Source organism: Cebus imitator, unplaced genomic scaffold (assembly GCF_001604975.1).
Source record: "Cebus imitator isolate Cc_AM_T3 unplaced genomic scaffold, Cebus_imitator-1.0 Scaffold331, whole genome shotgun sequence".
NCBI classification, from domain to species: domain Eukaryota; kingdom Metazoa; phylum Chordata; class Mammalia; order Primates; family Cebidae; genus Cebus; species Cebus imitator.
In genome coordinates, this window is record NW_016107646.1 from 2506107 (window position 1) to 2512398 (window position 6292).

Genomic DNA, 6292 nt, shown 5'->3' on the forward strand with positions numbered 1-6292 from the left:
AATTGATAGTTATGCTTTTGTAAAATACATATTCTTGGGCTCCATCAGAACTACTAAATCAGAATTTCTGGGTGGGGGAACCAAAAATCACATTTTTAACAAGATGCCCAGGTGATTCTTAAATGCACTAAAATCTGAGAATCACAGGGCTCTCTAATCCTTCCTCCAGTGTGTTAGAGTTCCCTGCTTATTCATGCAGGTCAGAAGTTGATTGCTTGGACCCAAAGAATCATTGCAAAAATCCCTGAGCCACAACCAGGCAGAGAATATGTTGGTCAGAATACTCTATCGTTCAACCAATATTTACCCAGTACTTTCGATATGTCAGGCACTATTCTTAGAATACATCAGTCAAAGTATGACAAATGCCTGCCCCCATGGAGCTCCCATTCTAGTGTATGGAAACAGAGATAATAAATAAGCTGTTAATTAACATAAAGATAGATGAACTATGTAGCATGTAAATAGAGTAAGGAAGGGGGGGTCAGGATGGAGGGCTGTCAAAATTTCTCCAAATTATATGCATCCACAAAAATCAACTTACACGTTTATTACAAAGGCTTGGCAGGCAGGCCCCACTACATCTTGAAGGAGACCTTGGGAATGTAGCAGATGCTCTTGGTGCACTGCCCAATCCCCTTTAGGGCTGATATAACTCCTCTGATATAACCTCACTTCCAACCTCTCTCTTCACCCTGTTCCTTTCACATCCTGTCAATGACTCAATGACTAAGACTGATGGGCCCCTGCCTGAAGGTCGGGCCAAGCTGGTGGTGTAGTTTGCACTCCCTGAGCTCTCTCCTTGCTAGTTTTCCCCTACCATATTCTGCTGTCCTCACTCCCATTGTCTTCAGAGCACTCTTTGATAAATCACTTGCACGAGAATCGAGAATCGCTATCTCCAGTTCTGCTATTAACAGAATCCAGCCTAAGACCGGGTCCTCAAGTAATAGGAGAGGATACTTATGGTGAGGGTCTACAGACTAGGAGGCTTGAAAATTGTTAGGGTTCGCTCTCCCCCAAATCTTTATTGTTCCATTTTCATCCTCAATTTATATGTAAATATTCAGAGTCTCTGGGAGCTTGACATGACCCTGTGCCGGAAAGCAGCAAGGCACTCTGAGATGTACTGCCTGCTATCTGGCCCTCTGTTCTTCTGATTCCTTCACTTTTTCAGCCAGACACTTTCCAAGTGCCAACAATGTAACAGGAACCGTGCTGGGCTTGGGAATACAGCACAAACATAAGGTCCTCAGCATCATACTTAATGTTCTGTCAAACTCTGTTAATGCTTGAAAATGGGGCTGGGCACGGTGGCTCACGTCTGCAATCCCAGCACTTTGGGAGACCGAGGCAGGTGGATTACAAGGTCAAGAGATCAAGACCATCCTGGCAAACATGGTGAAGCCCCATCTCTACTAAAACAAAAAATTAGCTGAGCGTCGTGGCACGCGCTTGTGGTCCCAGCTATTCCGGAGGCTGAAGCAGGAGAATCGCTTGAACCCGGGAGACGGAGGTTGCAGTGAGCTGAGACTGTGACACTGCACTCCAGCCTGGCGACAGTGCGAGAGTGTGTCTCCAAAAAAAAAGAAAAGAAAATGGCCCCAGGTTGTGCGTAATTAGCTGAATTAAAGATCACGTAGCTTGCTCATCAGCAATTTTTTAAAGCCAATTTTGACACATCTTTGCTCAAATAAATGAATCTTAAAGGCCTTCTTGAAGCAGAGAAGGGCGGAGGGGGCAGAAGGGACCAGGGCCGGAGCATGTTCTAATGTAACATGAGAAAACATGTGCACGCCAGCGTTGTTTATTACAAAAAGCAAAGCCCTGCCTTTTCTTCATACACTATTTCTCACACTCCCCCATCAGAGATTGATTTATTTTTTCAGTTACGCTGACGGATGTCCAATGAGACTTTCTTCACACTCTTGACGACACAGACATTCTTGAAATATTTGCAAAGCTAAGAAAATACTTAGGAGGTTTTCTTTCAAATAAATTTTGTAATATTACCTTTCTCTGTTCCTGACATCTTGTGGCAGGGAGGAGGGGTGGGCTGGGGGTTGTGGGGCGGGGGGAGGCAGGTAACAAGAAAAAAAAAATTAAATGGGGGTTTATCTGAAGAAATTTACCAGGGGCCTCAGTGGTGAAGGCCAACCTGCCTGCTAGCCCCAGATAGCTGAGACTAAGGCCTGGGTCGGAGAAGAGGGTCAGGTGAGGGTCTTGAACTGGCAGAGCTCCTCCCGAGGGGCTGAGCAGTCAGAAGCAGTCAGAAGGTTCCAGGTGCCGTCAGAAGCTTGATACAGTAGTCAGAAGCTCTGGGAATACTTGATGGACATGGTTTCCTACAGGCAAAAGGAAATAAACAGTTTTTCATCAGTAAAGGGCTGAGGTCGTTGCCTCCTGGTGTTTTTCACCTGCCGGAGAGAGGAGGGGCTGTAGACTTTAGCAGGGAGACAATGATGGTGACTCAGTGCTGCAAGTTTTCGGCAAGCAGGAAGAGCAGCTGTGTTACTCACAGGCCACTTTCCCTGTGTCTATTCACAAGCCCACCCAAGAAAGATCCCTTGCCTTCGGGGTTCATTTCCTCCCCCGCTTCTCTCTCCTCACGACCAAGAGCAAGGCCTAGAAGAGCAGCACACAGGGAATGGGTGCAGGAGAATCACCGGGCATGGGGGGCCCATGCAGAGGCGGATTCAGGAGCTCCTGGTTGGTGGGACCCCACAGTCTGCATCTCTACCAAGCTCCAGGTAATCCCAATGCCCACGCGGTCTCGGAACTACAGTTGGATAGCGGTGGCCTAGCTGGTTCCAAACCATCTACTCATGCTGCGGGAGGGGAGGAGGAGTTGGCCCATGTGGTTATATTGAAAAAGGTGGTGTTTTTCTGATGACAGCAAATCTCCAATCTTAGCCCTGGAAACTACTCCAGAGATGGAGTGCCGCTGCTATTGCTGTCTCTTACTGCCCTTCTTTCTCCATCACACAGTCCAGCATGACTGATGCTGTGGCCAGCTGCCTCAGTATCTCAGAGCAGGGTAGACCCCTAGAAAAGAACATTCACAAGACACAAAAGCATAAAAAGAAATTTCGCATCCACCAGGCAATTTTCTGCTCAGTCACCCCACCTCCAGCTGCTTTCGGAGCAGCAGCGAGCAGCCATTCAGCAAGGCAGCCTTTCCTCTGCTGTAGGAAGGCATGCTTCTAGCTGGAGCTCACTCCCCCTCTGCAGTAGAGTGTGCTTTTCATTAACAGCCACTCCAGATGAAAGGGCCATTTGCTTCTAAAATGCATAAATGGCTATTTCTTTATTGCTCTCCTAACAGGGGCTGCCCTAACATTGGCATGAAGGGCTTCCAGTTTGCATTTTTCCTGTTTCCCAAGCCGTGCTCATTTTTCACAGCTCTTGAACTCTCTCTCAATTCCAGCCTGCCTGAGTGGGTGAGAGAGCAGAGGATGGGGCAGGGCGGGGGTAGAGGGAGCTCATTAGCCCAGGCTAAGAGTAGGCTTGGCAAGGAGCCAGGGGAGGGAGGCCTGGTAGGTGGAGTTGGCACCTGGCTTGTTGTGTGGATAATGACTCAGGGACCATAAGAGAACCTGGGTAAGGTGCAGTTTGGGCAACAGCAAATAACTGGTTTGGGTCATGGCTGGATGTTTACCGTATTATTTAGAAGGAAAGCTGCAGCTGTGATGATTCCTAAACAGAGAAAGGCAGGCTGACGCAGACATGAAAGCTGTGAAGTCAGAATAAGGTATGCCTGGCGGCTTTGTCTCCAGGATGCTGTGTTCTTTGATTTGTCATAGAGGATGGAGTGGTTCCGAACAGCAGATCACCGTTCAGAAGCATCCTAGCATTAAGTCAATCAGAGAGTGCCCTCCTAGGTGGAGAGGGGGAGGGTAAATTGCTTCAGGAGAAGTAATGACATTGTCTCCTTCTTGGAGGCTACCTCAGCTCACCAAGAGGTCCCTGAAACTGTGCACCTTGGCACTGGCTTCTGCAATGCCAAGTCAGGGCCGGACTGAACTGACAGGTCCTTCAATAATCTGGGATAATCACAACTTTCTTGCCTGGATCGTCTTGGATCTCTTGGGGACATTCTCAGAGGGTATGGGTTTGGGCTAAGCTCTGTGCTGGGAAAAAGGCCCTTGAAGTAGATGGGAGAATTAATATGTTTAAAGGGCTTAGACCATTGTCTAGCACATTATAAGCCCTAAATAAATAATCACTCTTTTTATTAGGCAATCTGATTCATTCCAGAGGTGCCCCCAAACCTCCCCGGAACTGAATGGCACTCGCTGGTCAGAAGTAATCCTGCCCGAGTTTCTGTAATGTATGTTGCGGCAAGTTCTTTACTGATCAAAGAGTAAGCATTTTCCATTGATTTATGTCTTTAACAAAATAATTGAATGAGCATGGGTTTAAAGCTGCTTTCTGAGTAGCAGGGAAAATGAATTAGTTATAGCTGACTCTCAGGGAATGACATGGTAACCCCCACATTTGCCAGCGGTGCTGTAGCAGAACTGAACACTGAAGCCACACTGCCTGGGTTTTACTCCTGGCTCTGCTGCTTCTCAGCTGTGACCTTGGGCAAGCAACTTTACTTCTTTACCTCAGTTTCCTCAACTGTAGATGGGAATGACAAGAGAACCTATCTCAGAGAGTTGTGGTGAGGACTGAGTGGGTTCATGTGTGGAGAGAATTTAGCACAGTGCCTGGCATATAACTAGTGCTACTATACTGTCACCCCTTTGGAGGTACTGGTGTCATTTGTCATGTGTCTGCCAGGGGAAAGAAGGCCAGGAACTACTACTCTGGATTGTCTGTGTGTCATTCCATCAGTAAATTGGTTGGTAACTTGGTTGAGTAGTACTTCTCCTCATGTACTGAACTGTACATGAAGGCAGTGAATTTCCTCTGTTTTATCAATGACTGAATCTCCAACACCTGTAACAGGCCTGGTCCATTGAACAATGTTGGTCCTTGATAAACATCTGTGAAATGTTGAATCAATGAATTAACATAAATTGAAAGGACTTCAGCCAGGCGTGGTGGCTCACACCTGTAGTCCCAGTACTCTGAGAGGCTGAGGTGGGCAGATCACGACATAAGGAGTTCATGACCAGCCTGGCCACCATGGTGAAACCCCGTCTGTACTAAAAAATACAAACATTACCCAGGTGCAGTGGTGCATGCCTGTAATCCCAGCTGCTTGGGAGGCTGAGGCAGGAGAATCACTTGAACCCAGGAGACAGGGGTTGCAGGGGTTGAGATCAAGCCCTGTCACTCCAGCCTGGGTGACAGAGCAAGACTCCCTCTCAAAAGAAAGAAAGAAAGAACTTCATGAGTATCTGCTAGGTTGACAATATTTTTCCAGGGTAAGAATTGTTGTCTGGCTCACTCTGCCTCTGTCTGTCTACTCCATCCTACCGTCCATCCTCAAGTGTCTGCATTTTGCCTAGGGATTAAGCATCAGGGGAGTTTGGCTTGCAGAGAAGCTGCACTATGTTCTGATTCTCTTCTAGCCCACAGTGAGCCTGACACCCCACTATGCATCTGTATGCAGAGAAATTTCAGAGAAATTTGGGGGAGGCTCCAAGCTATTCTAGCAGCTGCTCTATAGGAGTCTGAGGAAGTAGAGTGTAAGTGAAGCTTTGGAGAAGTGAAAGTGTGGTTAGGAGGAAATAAAAGAAAAGAGCAAAATAAAAGCATATCTGTAGGGGACACCTGCCATGTTTCCTGGCTGCACAGCATCTACTGAAAGTCCTTCCAGTGTTTGGTGCCTTACAAGCTCATCAGAAAACATATTCCTAGTCTCCCTTGCTGCTAATGCCCTGGCGTGTGACCTGGGCTTCACTCACCAGACATGCTTGTGTGAGACTTAAGATTTCACTTTGAAAGTGGCCAATGTAGGAATGCCAGTGTCATCCAGAATCCATTTCCCGGTGACGATGGTGGAGGGGATGTTTTGTAGGGGCAGTGGCTGAAAGGTCAAATTCCTAGTTCAGAAGTGCTACTACTGGCCGGGAGTAATCCCAGCACTTTGGGAGACTGAGGCAGGTGGATCACCTGAAGTCAGGAGCCTCAGGACCAGCCTGGCTAACATCGTGAAATCTCGTTTCTACTAAAAATACAAAAAATTAGCCAGGTGTGGTGGCACATCCCTATAATCCTAACTACTTGGGAGGCTGAAGCAGGAGAATCGCTTGAACCTAGGAGGCAGAGTTTGCAGTGAGCCAAGATAGCGCCATTGCACTCCAGCTTGAGCAACAAGAGTGAAACTCCTTCTCAAAAA

General features: G+C 47.4%; 1 long non-coding RNA gene across 1 annotated transcript in view; it reads right to left on the reverse strand.

Moving 5' to 3' along the window:
- Window positions 1-1791: 1791 nt before the first annotated feature.
- LOC108286889 overlaps window positions 1792-6292 on the reverse strand; it is a 17040-nt gene continuing 12539 nt past the window's right edge. The window contains exon 3 of the long non-coding RNA XR_001818124.2: window positions 1792-2345. This is a non-coding gene — a long non-coding RNA (uncharacterized LOC108286889). The remainder of the gene's footprint in view (window positions 2346-6292) is intronic.